Source organism: Chinchilla lanigera, unplaced genomic scaffold (genome assembly GCF_000276665.1).
Source record: "Chinchilla lanigera isolate Chin_1 unplaced genomic scaffold, ChiLan1.0 scaffold00021, whole genome shotgun sequence".
Taxonomy (NCBI): domain Eukaryota; kingdom Metazoa; phylum Chordata; class Mammalia; order Rodentia; family Chinchillidae; genus Chinchilla; species Chinchilla lanigera.
The window spans coordinates 25,812,727-25,825,380 of NW_004955422.1; the positions used below are offsets into that span (position 1 = coordinate 25,812,727).

The window sequence follows — 12,654 nt, forward strand, 5'->3', positions numbered from 1 at the left end:
ACTTATTTCTTAATTGACCGATTGAAATTAGAAATACAGTATCTGTTGTTTTCATACTTTTAACGCAAATTTCACACGAACAGACAGCTGTAGCTGTACTTAGCAAAATTTTGAACAGTGCACATAGCTCACCTAGGGGGAAAAGGGAACAAAATAAAATGCCTATTTGAATTTCCAGTTTCAAATAACTCACATAAGTGCTTGATTGTGCTTTTGCTAGGTACCCCATATATACCGCAGGAGCCAGCTGAAGGCCTTCCTGACAATTGCTTAAATGATGATTAAAAAACAAGTGTGAACGGTCTATGTCTCTAGTATAGTTTTCATAGTGTTTAAGTCTTAAATTCTTGTCATTTATTCTACTTCACACATGCATATTTTGAAGAATGACTGATCTGAAGATCTCCCAAGTATCCCAAATGAGTTATTCCAATGAGAGAGAGGGATGCTTGTGTTACAAACAAAAAGTAGTTTACTTTCCCACAGGTTCTGGCGTGCTACTTTGCATTCAGCTCTTTTTGTGCCAAGTCACTGCAGACTGCAGGTAGCTCTTCACCCCTGCAGCCACCCTGGGCATATTCAGGATGGTGGTCTAATATTGCCTTGACACCTAGCAGGTGATAGGCATTAAAAGAATGTAAATTGTAGCAGAACAGGATAGAGGTGGGGCAGAATTGACTATCCTGTAGATGTTCTTTGAAAATGTTGATAGAGATCACATTTTCTGAGATGAATTCTATCTTACTTGCACTGTTCCTGCTGCTTAAAATTTAATTCTTTCAAGTCCTGTAAATGTGTGGAGTCCAGCAGTTTCTCCCATCTTCCTTCCCCAGTAGGCACACAAATAAAATGATGGATGCAGAATTATTTTCCATGTGTGTGCAAGGCTAGTTGGGATAGATCATGAGTGTAAGCCGTATGAACTTCACTACTCTTAGTGGTCAGGTGGATTTCAGATTTGAACTACAAGATAAGAGTTGTTGCTATAATGGGTAGGTAGAGAAATATTCTTGGGATGAAGTTCTGGTTCTGTGAGTTAATGTGACCCAGGACAAGTCATTTTCCAGCTCTGCCTGCAGTGTTGATTGTACAAATTGGGATCAGGCCAGCTTATCTTCTGTTCAGTTTTGAGAATTCTGTGAACCTAGCTGTTCTTTCTGGAAGTTTGTAGTAAGTTTGGACCCTAACCTAAAGAGAGAACAGGAATGGCACGCAAAATCTTGGGCTGGCTTCGATATTGCCTTTTCTGCTGTGGTAGTGGACCTACACTGTAGCTTAGGAACTTGAGGTAGGAAAGATCTTAATTTTCTCCTTCAAAGGATCTCTCTGTCCTTATGGTTAGGTTCTCCAGAGTAGGTAGAGCAGAGGCATTCCTCCTGAGTGTCCCATGAACCAACAAAGAGTTAGTGATACTACACAAGGATCCCAAAATATACCCATTTGTGAGCACTTAAAAGAGGAACAGTAAGAGACACTAAGGCATTCTGGTAAGCAGGGGTCATTCCTCATGATTGCTCTCAATTGTCAGTGTACAGTATTGGCATTATTGACCCTACTTTTGAGATGGGAAAACGTAGGCACAGACAGTGAAAGCCGGGCGTGGTGGTGTATGCCTATAACCCCAGCACTCAGGAGGCTGAGGCAGGAGGATCACTGCAAATTTGAGGCCAGCCTGGGCTACAAAGTGAGCTCAAGGCCAGCCTGAACTGCATAGTGAGACCTTGTGTCAAAAAGACCCAAAAATACTTGCTCAAGGTCTTTTTTTGGTTTTTTGGTTTTTTTTCCAGTACCAGGAATCGAACTCACGACCTTGCGCTTAGCCAGGCAGGTGCTGTGCCGCTGAGCTAAATTCCCAACCCTTCGCTCAAGGTCTTGATAAGGGGTAAAAAATTTTCATAGGTGGCAGGATAACCTCAGAGGCACATATTGTTTCCCTCTACCTCTTGTTGAGTGAGGGAAAATGGAAAGCCACTGGCAGTCCTGTGTCACGAATCCTAAGTCTCAAAAGGAAGGAGCTCCAGCCCTGTTCCATGCCTTTACATTTCCCCAATACGAAGTACAGTGGACAGAAGCATTACCTGTTGATAAGGGTTCTCTTGGTTTGCGGTCAAGCTCATGATTACAGAGTGATAACTATACTTGTTTTGAAGTAGGCAGGTGGGGCCAAGAATATAGCTGAGGGGAATTGTGCCTGCCCAAAGTTGGCAGGTGAATACTGTGTTCAGAGTGTCTGGGTGGGGAAAAATTCCCAGCCCAATCCTAGCCTGTTTGAAGGCTTTGTTACACGGTAATCTGCTTTGCCCATCCACTTCTCAAGATAGGGTCTGCTCTGTGAAGAGTTGGGCACAGGTTAGATTTGCTCCACTTCAGACAAGTTGAGATGTTTGAATTGGACTAGTGATTCCAATTTTTTTTTTTTTTTTACCTTCACCCAGTGCCCATTTTGTTTATTGTGTTTCCCTATTTTTGACTTCTGTGTGCACATTTTAAACTTCACAGTTTTGCCATATTATGTGGCAAACTTAGTGCCATACAGTTTTAAACCAAATTTAGTGTTTAGAATTTTAGTTTGTGAACACAACTTTAGTAGCCCTGAGTGGGTTCAGGCTTCTTAGTGCCATACAGTTTTAAACCAAATTTAGGTTTAGAATTTTAGTTTGTGAACACAATTTTAGTAGCCCTGGGTGATCAATATGAATAAAGTGACATTTTAAGGATCTGTACTTTGAGTTCAGTTTGTGACCTATGAGTATGTCCTTGGAGTTGTTGATTTAAATTTGGAGAATCGAGTTAGAGGAAAAAACTTCTCTGCCTTTTCTGTATCCCTTGAATGAAAAGTAATGGTGGATGTAGTTTGAATCAATCTTACGGGAAAAGAGTATTCAATGGGTCGTGCTCCTTCCTTTGGGAGCTTTTAGAGAATTTCCTGATTGGCTTCCAAGATTTGATCCAGTACCTGAGCAGCACCAGCATGCCAAGGTAGGCAACAGGTGTGAGCATGACTTTGTTAGAGTGGTCCTGCAACCCAGATAATTTTGATCTGTTTGTCCCTTCTGCAGCTTCTCTGTGCAACTTCTGTACCATGACCTAGGATAGTTGGAGATAAGAATTGCAGGCCTGACTTTTCCCAATGGGGCTTTTGGGAGTGAAAAGAGTAGTATAATTCCTGTTTGAAAGATTGATGTATGGAGTTTAGCCCATCTGGCACTAAATTGGATCCATCTCAACCAGGAGAAAAGATTTATGAAGAGCAGAATCAGAACCTTCCAACCCAGAGAGGATGCCATAAAAAAATGAAGAGCAACCAGATAGTTACACACACCTAAAACCCCAGTTACTTAGGAGGCTGAGGCGGGAGAATCACAAGTTTGAGACCAACTTGGGTAACTTAGCCAGACCCTGTCTCAAAAAGGTGAGGATATTGCTCAGAGGAGTGCTCCTAGGTTCCATTCCCAACTGGGGCGTGGGCATTCCCTATTAGCAGAGTGTGAGATTTCTTATCAATAGTGGTGTGCTGGTAAACTGGCTCCTGTGGGAAGGGAAGCCCTGATTTTAGTATTTGCCCTATTTCTGTAGCTTTTAACTTAAGCAAGGCTAACTGCTTACAATTATTAATTGGCTGTTTTGCAAACCATAAAAGCCTGCTCCAATATGCTGAGACAGACTTCTCCCGTGTGTTTTGAATTGCCATTATGTCCACGGGTCCATACCATGTAGCAAGAGAGAGAGAAGGAGCACTTACTCAAAAGAAGATTGTCTTTTTTAATTGACAGGAAAGGAGTTGGATGAAACATTGAAAAAATACAGTTAGTTCATACAGATTTAGTACCCAAAGAAAAAGAATTTGAGTGCTGGAAAGATGAAAAAGGGTTATGTGAGCTAGGCTTTAAGTTAATCATAACTAACATGCTGGTAACAATTCCAGCTTGTCTACTAAGTACTTTGTGTTTAGCATGTTGGATACATTATTTATAATTTTACACCAGTCCTTGGAGATAGATAATATTCACCCACTTATGTCTGAGTAACCTGAAGCTGGAGAGATTCAAGGGTTTTTTGCCCAGGTTACATGGATATAAGACAGTATGATGGGCTTAGCCACATCACATTTTACCTTTCTGACTTGGGTTGAGGAACTTGGACTGTGGTAACTCAGTTCCTTTTCAGTTCTGATACTTAGTGAATTTTAAGTTACAAACATGAGAACAAATAAGGCATCTTTAGAGGACTTTGTATAAATGTGTTCTGGCAGGGTTCAGGATTTGGAAAACATTGTGGTTGGGTGTGGGGTAAACAGGGAAGCAAAGTACAAGGGGAAATAGAAGTGAATGAGACTCTCAAGTGGCCCAAAATGAAGGCAAAAAGAGCTTGGCCCTGTTCAGCTGTTTTCATTTGTAATTCTTGATTAGCTCCAGGTGCAAAGGTGAAGGTATTCAGGGCTTATAGAGATAAGTCTTTCGTGTTGCATGTTCCTAGAAAGCTCACTTCTCCCTGCTGGCTTTAGCAGTAGGTCAGGGCTAGATTTGGATCATTCTGAGAGTCCTTGGATTATCACTTATTTCCTAGAATACATCAGTTCAGTGGATATAAAATAGAACACCTGCTATGTGCCAGTCACTGAAAGAGCAATGAGGGAGATCTTGTCCCTCTACTTACTGAATTGACAGTCTTACAGAGACTTACATAGCAAGCTACATATTTTGATTTATGAGAAACAGTTTTGTTGAAGTCATGCAGATTTTCTGACCTCAGCATAGCAGATCAAGGAGACTGAGCCTAGTGATAGTAACACCAATTAGGGTATATGTATTAAGATACACTAATTCACAGAAGAGTATGCAAAGATCTGATGGGTATTAGCCAGACCTCTTGTACAAAACTAAATGACAGAATTTCCTATTTTTATAGACTCTCTTAAATGTAATATTTGTTGGGTGTTTTGTGGTTATTGTTTGTTTTTGAGACAGGGTCTCACTATGTAGTCCAGGCTGGCCTCATTTGCTGTGCAGTTCAGGCTGGCCTCAGGCTCATGATCCTCTTTACTCAGCCTTTTAGAGTGCTGGGATCACAGGAATGTGCTACCCCACAGACTTTTGTAAACCTGGTTTTGTAAAATTCTGTTCCTAAAAAGGTTGAAAACGCTGAAGTTAATTATAATGACACTATATAAAAAGTCAGTCTGGTATAAAGTATGTCGCTATTCAGAAGATACAGAAGAGTGACCAGGAGTGAAGAGTTTAAGCACAGATTTTCAAACAGAGCTATGCTTGGATGTAGATTTTCTTTTCTTTTCTTTTCTTTCATTTATTTATTTATTTTTATTTTTTTCCGGTACTAGGAATCAAACTCGCGACCTTGCGTTTGCCAGGCAGGCCCTGTGCCACTGAGCTAAATCCCCAGCCCCTTGGATGTAGATTTTTAAAGGAGATAAACAGGATATGGAAGAGATTAATAAGCCCATGGATTATAACTTAAAGGAAATATAACTCAAAGCATAGAAGACTACAGAAGATACGGTTTTTATAAAGAGTTGCTGATACTCATAAGAAAAAAAGCAGATCTGTTAAAAACAAGACAGTGATGTTGTATTGGAAGTACTAACCTTTAGAAGCCAGACCACTTTAGTAGCATCAAGTCATCAAGCATCTGCTTCCACCCAGCTGTGGTGGTGCACTTTTGGAATCCCAGCACTTGAGAGGCTGAGGCAGGAGGATTGCCAGGAGTTCAAGGCCAGGCAAAACTACGCAGCAAGACCCTGTCTTTAAAAAAAAAAAAAATTTCTATATGCTACTACACACAAATGGGCTCACAAGTAAAACAGAAAACAAATGGACTAACAACAGTACAGTTGGTATTTTGGGTCTGAGTTCAAAATGGATGTAATAGGATTGGCTTTAGGAAACAGTTATGGTAATGGGTAGGGGAAAATTCTCTAGACCACCAAAAAATGAGGCCTAGCAGAGGAGAAAAACTGGCCCACTGCATGTTTGGCCCAGACTTAAAAAAGAAAAACTCTTTCTCTGCGCAGTTGTTAAGAAGTCATGGAAACCTGGGTGTTGTGGCGCATGACTGTAATCCCAGCACTTGAGAGGCTGAGGCAGGAGGATCGTTGCAAGTTGGAGGCCAGCCTGGGCTACAAAGTGAGTTAAAGGCCAGCCTGAACTGCGTAGTGAGACCCTGTCTCAAAAAGACAAAAAATAAAGAAGTCATGGAGCTGGGTGTGTTGGCACACGCCTATAATCCCAGCTCTTGCGAGGCTCAGGCAGGAGGATCGCCATGAGTTAGAGGCCAGCCTGGGCTACATAAGCAGGTTCAAGGCGATCCTGAAGTACATGGAGAGATCTTCTCTCAAAAAAAAAAAAAAAAAAAAAAAATCATAGAATATGAAGACTCGAGTTGTCTGTGGTCTTACCACCTCTCATAGTCACTGCTAATACCTTTGTTGTTCACATAAAGTTTTACTGGCGGGAGTACCTGTACTTTTCCATTTAACTTTTTTGTTTGGGTTTTGTTTTGTTTGTTCACTTTTATTCTGGTACTGGGGATTAAACCCAAGGCCTTCACACTGAGTTACATTTCCATCCCTTTTTTATTTTTTATATTAAGACAGGGCTTGCTATGTTGCTGGCTGGGCACAAACTTGTAGTCTTCTGCCTAGCCTGTAGGAGTGCTGGAATTAATGGTATGTGCCACCACATACTGTTGAATTTTTTTTTTTTTTTTTTTTTTTTTTTTAATGAAAACTTTGAACATGCAGAAATCTTGAAAAAAATTGTCTCGCCATTTAGATCCTGTGATTTAATTTTATTTGTTTGGCTATATCTCTGTTCCACAATCCATTTTAATTTTCGGTACATTTCAAAGAAGTAGGCATCAGTATACTTCTCTTAACATTTCATCATGTCTTGAGTTCAGTACTTGTTTGTGGGTCATTTTATTGTTTTTGTGCAATCAGAAATACATCCTCAGTGTACCATTAGGTGAAAGTGAGAAGGGCAAACGTTCCTGTGACCCTGTTCCTATCGTGATAAAGGAATCTTTAACTTCTTCCTAAAATTCTTTCTGCCTTTTCTCAATACTTGCCCCTCCCCTATGGAAGAAGGCAGGATACTACTGTTCTGAATTTTTTTTAAATCATGATTTAGTTTTTGCCTGTTGCAAAACTTTATAAATCAAAAAATGAGAACATAAAAACTTTATAAACTAAATCTAAGTATTCTGATTCATTCATTATTAATAGTTCTTTTTGTTGTTGAATAGTCTTAAGCATTTTCATATTGATGGACACTGGGTTTTGAGTTTCTGGCTATTATGGATAAAACTAATACGAACATTCTTGAACAAATCTTTGTGGACAAGATGTTTTAATTTCTTTTGGATAAAGACAAGAATGAAATTATTCTTGGACTAGGCTTATGTTTGATTTTCTGATAAACTTGCCAGATTGTTTTCCAGAGTGATGCATTTAATGCTTTCATTAAGAATGTGAGCGTCCCACATCCTTGCCAACATTTAGTATTATTGGTCCTTTTACTTTTAGCCATTGTGGTGGATTTGTATCTCATTGTATTTTGTATTTCCATGATAACTAATGTGGTTCACTTCCTTTACTTGTTTCTTACTGATGTTTTTCCTTTACAAAGTATCTAACCAGATCTTTGGCTCTTGTTTAATATGGAGCTGTATGAATCCTGCATTTGAATTTCTAAAACTCAGTTGTAAGAGGCTGGGGATTTAGCTTAGGGGCACAGTGTCTGCCTGGCAAGTGCAAGGTTGTGAGTTCGATTCCCGGTACTGGAAGAGTGGGGAACAAAACTCAGTTGCAGAAGATCAGGATAGGAGAAAATTCACTGCTAGATATTAGTTCAAATGAAGAAGGCGTGAAGGTATGAATGAAGCAAAAGCACTTTCACCATTTGTTCAGTAAAGTCATGAGTGCCAACTGTACCAAGCACTAGTACTAGGGATGTAGAGATAATACATAGTATTAGTTTTAAGGAGCCTATAGATTATGAGAGGAGACAGATAAAAGTAAAAATTCTGCTGTAATGTTTTTAATGTTAAGTCAGTTGTTGACTTACTAGATTGATTTGTGTATGTGGATCAGAAAAGACAACCTGGCTGGAGCATACTTGGGTGGCTCTAGATGTTGATTTAGGGAAAGATTAAGTCTTGCAGGGCCTTACAGGCTGTGATAAAAACTTTGGGTTTCAGGCCGGGGATATAGCTCAGCAGCATAAGTGCTTGCCTGGCAAGGCGGAGGTCATGAGTTTGATTCCTGGTACCAAAACAAACAAAAAAACAAAACTTGGGGTTTTATTTCAGTGTTCGGGGAGGTCATTCCAGAGTTTTAAGTGGAGAGATGACATGATTTGGTTTCTGTTTGGCTAATAAAAACTTTCTAGAAGAGAGATAATAAAATCCTACCTGGGAAGGTGTGCAAGGATCTGTAAGAGAATATCAGCCAGACTCTTGGATGATAAGACATTCACTATGGAAAAAAGTTATAGGGGCATGTGTTTGCATGGCTGTGTTTGGTGAACCAGAAATAATTCTGGATGACTAGTTGGGTGGGTGAATAGGCCGCTTGCTCTGGGAATGCAGGGTTACGTATTGCACAATTCACTTGTATAGATATGCCCTCTGGAGCTGTGCAACAAGGTAGCTTGCTAGGGAGTTTGGTGCTAAACCTTCAGGCTATGGGGTAGTTATAATGCTTTTTATTAGGGTAGAGACTCTGGAAACGGGTCAGGGATGACTGGGTGAGGCAGTGTTAGGGAGGAGAAACCAGGGAAAGGTAAAGCAAAGCCTGATGTTAGATAGGGGTTGTTGGAGTAGAGGCTTTGGGTTTAGAATGAAAAGTCAGGAGGGCTTGGGTATGATTTGGGGGAAAGGTAGATAGTGAACCCAGGGCCTTCACACTTTCCAGCCTCATTCCCCTCCTATTTTGAGACAGTGTTAAAGTTGTCCAGGATGGACTTGATCTTGCAGTCCTGCCTCAGTCTCCATAGTGCTGGGATTAGAAGAATGTGCCACCATAACTGGTTTTAAAGATATAAAATACTGAAATAATAAGATTTAGAGTACGTAACACTGTTACCTTCATTCCACTCCTCCAGAGTATCTAAAAATTATATTTTGTGTTATTATGTTGTGGATTGAACCTAGGGCCTTGTACATAAATACATTGTACCATTGAGCTATACCCCCAATCATGTGGTTTTCCATTTTTCTGTATCTATTTTGTATGTTTATTCATTCAAATCTACTGTTTATATACATAATTGAAGTTTAAAGTAGTATGATACTTTTTTAGTGTTACGCTTTTTCTTTATATTTTTTTTTTTTTTTTGGTACCGGGGATCCAACTCAGGACCTTGCGCTTGCCAGGCAGCAGCACTTGTGCTGCTGAGCTATATCCCCAGCCCTATTTTTAAAAATAAATTTATTTATTTATGTCTTTTTGAGACAGGGTTTTGCAGTACAGTTCAGGCTGACCTTGAACTTGCAGCAATCCCCCTGCATTAGCCTTCTGAGTTCTGGGATTACGGTGTGTGCCACTACGCCTGGCTCTTCCATTTTTTTATAATTTAAGTTTTTCAGATCATAGCAATGTAGTGTGGTTCTCCCCCCTTTTTCTTTTGTAGTTGCTACTCAGCATCCTATTGGTTAAAAATCCATAGTAATTAACTTGTCAGTACTTGATATATTTGGTCTTAGCCAAAAGGCCAAGAAGTGATTCACCTTAATAGAGCTTTAAGTTGCTTTAGGTTTTTCACTAGTTTTAGCAGTGGACTAAATGAGCAGTCTTTTTCATTTGTTTTAAGCTGCCTTAGGTTTTTCACTAGTTTTAGCAGTGGTGAAATGAACAGTCTTTTTCATTTGTTTCTGTACTATGCAAACACCACCTCCCGAGAACATCCAAGGTAACAGGCATGGAGTTGAGATTACAGTTGAGCAAAAGCTAAACTATAGGTCCTGTCCTATTCTGATTTATCCTTGGGGCATCTCCCAAGCACGTGATCAGAGTGGTCAGAAGTCTTCAGACCTGTTGAGCATGGTGGTTCATACCTATGATCCCAGTTCTTGACGGAGGCTGTGGGATTGTTGGGAGTTTGAGGCCAGCCTGGGCTACATAGTGCCTTCAAAGACAGCCTCAACTACGTAGTGAGACACTCTTAAAAACAAATAAAAGATCCCAGCATTTGGGAGGCTGAGGCAGGATGATGACCGCAAATTTGAGGCCAGCCTGGGCTAGAGTGAGTTCAAGGCCAGGCAGCACTCCATAGCAAAACCTTGTCTCAACCAAACCAAACTAAACAAAAAAAGAGTGGTAGGTTTCTCATTATTGGATGCACTTAAGCAGAGGTTTAGGTGCAATGAAGGGGTTTTTAATCATCAGCTTTGGAAAACATTCCAGTTTGAGTATGAGGGACCAAGGTGGGGTACTGTGGGCTGGTTGGGGGAGGGAAACTACTGAGGGGAAGTATAGGGGAAGATGAAGCTGGAAGCACCCCAAGGAATACTGTTGAGAAAGCTAGAATGTTTAATGAAGTCCAGTGGGAGATCTGATGGTGGCTGTGTACCCTCAGCGCAGATTGTCTTCAAGTATATGGGCAGCAAGGGTGAGAGGAGCTGAGAAGCATGTGCTTAGGACGCACAAGGTCCTGGGTTCAGTGTTACAGTGTCTGTAGTGGAAAGGACTGCGTTGGAGCCAGTGTGGTGTTATAGGCAGAAAGGTAATATTTCCAGCAGACAGATGGGTGAATTTGAGAAGCTTAGTTCTCTTTGATTTGAGGAACAAAAAGCCAGTCAATTTGGAGCTGACTGGGCTGAGAGTAGGGACTGGAAATAGTCTTTTGGATTTTTTAAAAATTTAAGATTTATTTATTTATTTATTTATTTTTGAGACAAGGTCTCATGTAGTTCAGGCTGGACTTAAACTCACTGTGTAGCCCAGGTTGGCCTCGAACTTGTGCTGATCCTTCAACCTCAGTGTCCCAAGAGCTAGGATTAGGTGTGCTCCTCTGGCCTTTTGGGTTTCGTGTAGCAAATATTGTCTAGGTGCTTAAGGTGGAACAATGAATGAAGAAATAACTATTTCTTCCTTACATTCTAGATGGCAAGACAAATTGTATAAATAAAACATACATAACTAAAAGGGGAGGAGTCAAGGATGTAGCTCAGTGCAGAGGCTGTGGGTTTTTTCGTTTATTTCTTTCGATCAGTCTATCTTATAAATGCTAAAGCAAAGGCTGGCTGTTGTGGTGCACGTGTGTAATCCCAGCACTCAGGAGACTGAAGAGTGGGTCTGGGGATTTAGCTCAGGGTAAAACGCATGTCTAGCAAGCTGGAAGCCCTGAGTTTGATCCTCAGCACCAAAAAATAAAAACTAAGGGAAAAAAAAAGGCTGAGGAGGATTGCTCCAAGTTCTAATCCAGCCTGGGCTATGTGAGACCCTGTCTCAAAAAAGCAAAAAGACTGTGTGATATGGCTGCTATTCTTTTTTTTTTTTTTTGGTACCGGGAATCAAATTCAGGACCTTGCACTTGCCAGGCAGGCACTGTGCACTGAGCTATATCCCTGGCCTGTGATGTGGCTGTAGGGTTCAAATTTCAAGTGGCTACAAAATGTAAGCACATTCCTTCATAACAGAGAGGATAGTTATGAATAAAGACCTGGAAGGAGAAAAGGCAGCAGCAGTCCATGTAGATAACATGGGGAAAGAACATTCCAGGTACTACACAGTGTTTAGAGATATTAATGATGTTGATTTATTTGAGCAATGACAAATAGGTAAGCAGGAAAGAAGTGTCAGATTAGAGATTTCAATCTTTCAGGACCTTATAGAGTACGTTACAGCTTGAATTTTGTCTAAGAGCAATAGGAAATATTAGAAGGTCCAGGCAGAAGTGTGACTGGACTTCACTTCTGCATTAACAAGATTAGTTGCTGTGGGGGGCTGGGGATTTAGTTCAGCAGCACAGCACCTGCCTGGTGAGTGCAAGATTGTGAATTCGATTCCCAGTACTGGAAAAAAAACCAAACAGATTAGTTGCTGTGGTGAGAATAGCATGGAGTAGAGATAGTGGGGTGGTGGAATTGCAGATGACACAGGATAGAGGGGACCAGTTGAGGCTAATGCTCTAAGTTAGGCCAAAACTGATAATGCTTTGGACTGAACAGTGGCAGTAGAAATGGTGAGGAGTTGGACATAAGTGGCTGATTGGTGGTCAGGAGAATCAGAGGTCAGATCACAACCCAAGATGTAGGTCCTCAGGATTATTGAGAAACCATTGGGAGCAGTATCTGGATCATGGTTGCATTGGAGACAGTGTTGGAATTGGGACTTGGCTTAACATCTGACCTGGGACTGTTGAAGTAGGAATGAGATTTGTTGGTCTCTGCAGAGATCAAGATTGGAATCTTGAGTCTGGGCAGCGCTATTGGATTAGGACCAATTTTGGGGTGAGGATTAGTTCATATATTCTTTTGGACCAGGGTAATAACCACCATCTCCTGTGTCCTTGAGCTCCCTTAGGGGCCTGAGGGGTTATAGGTCCTTAAGTTTCCTTGGATGTCCTGGGATGTAGGCTCAGAGTCAGGGAAAGGTAGAAAGGGTTCCTGGTGCTTGACACAGCTCTTTTCCCTCCA

The 12,654-nt window shown here is 40.8% G+C and overlaps 1 protein-coding gene across 5 annotated transcripts in view; it reads left to right on the plus strand.

The window, feature by feature from the left end:
• The window catches only part of Cpne1 (copine I), a 43,840-nt gene that overhangs the window by 18,886 nt on the left and 12,300 nt on the right, over positions 1-12,654 (plus strand). The window lies entirely within an intron of this gene.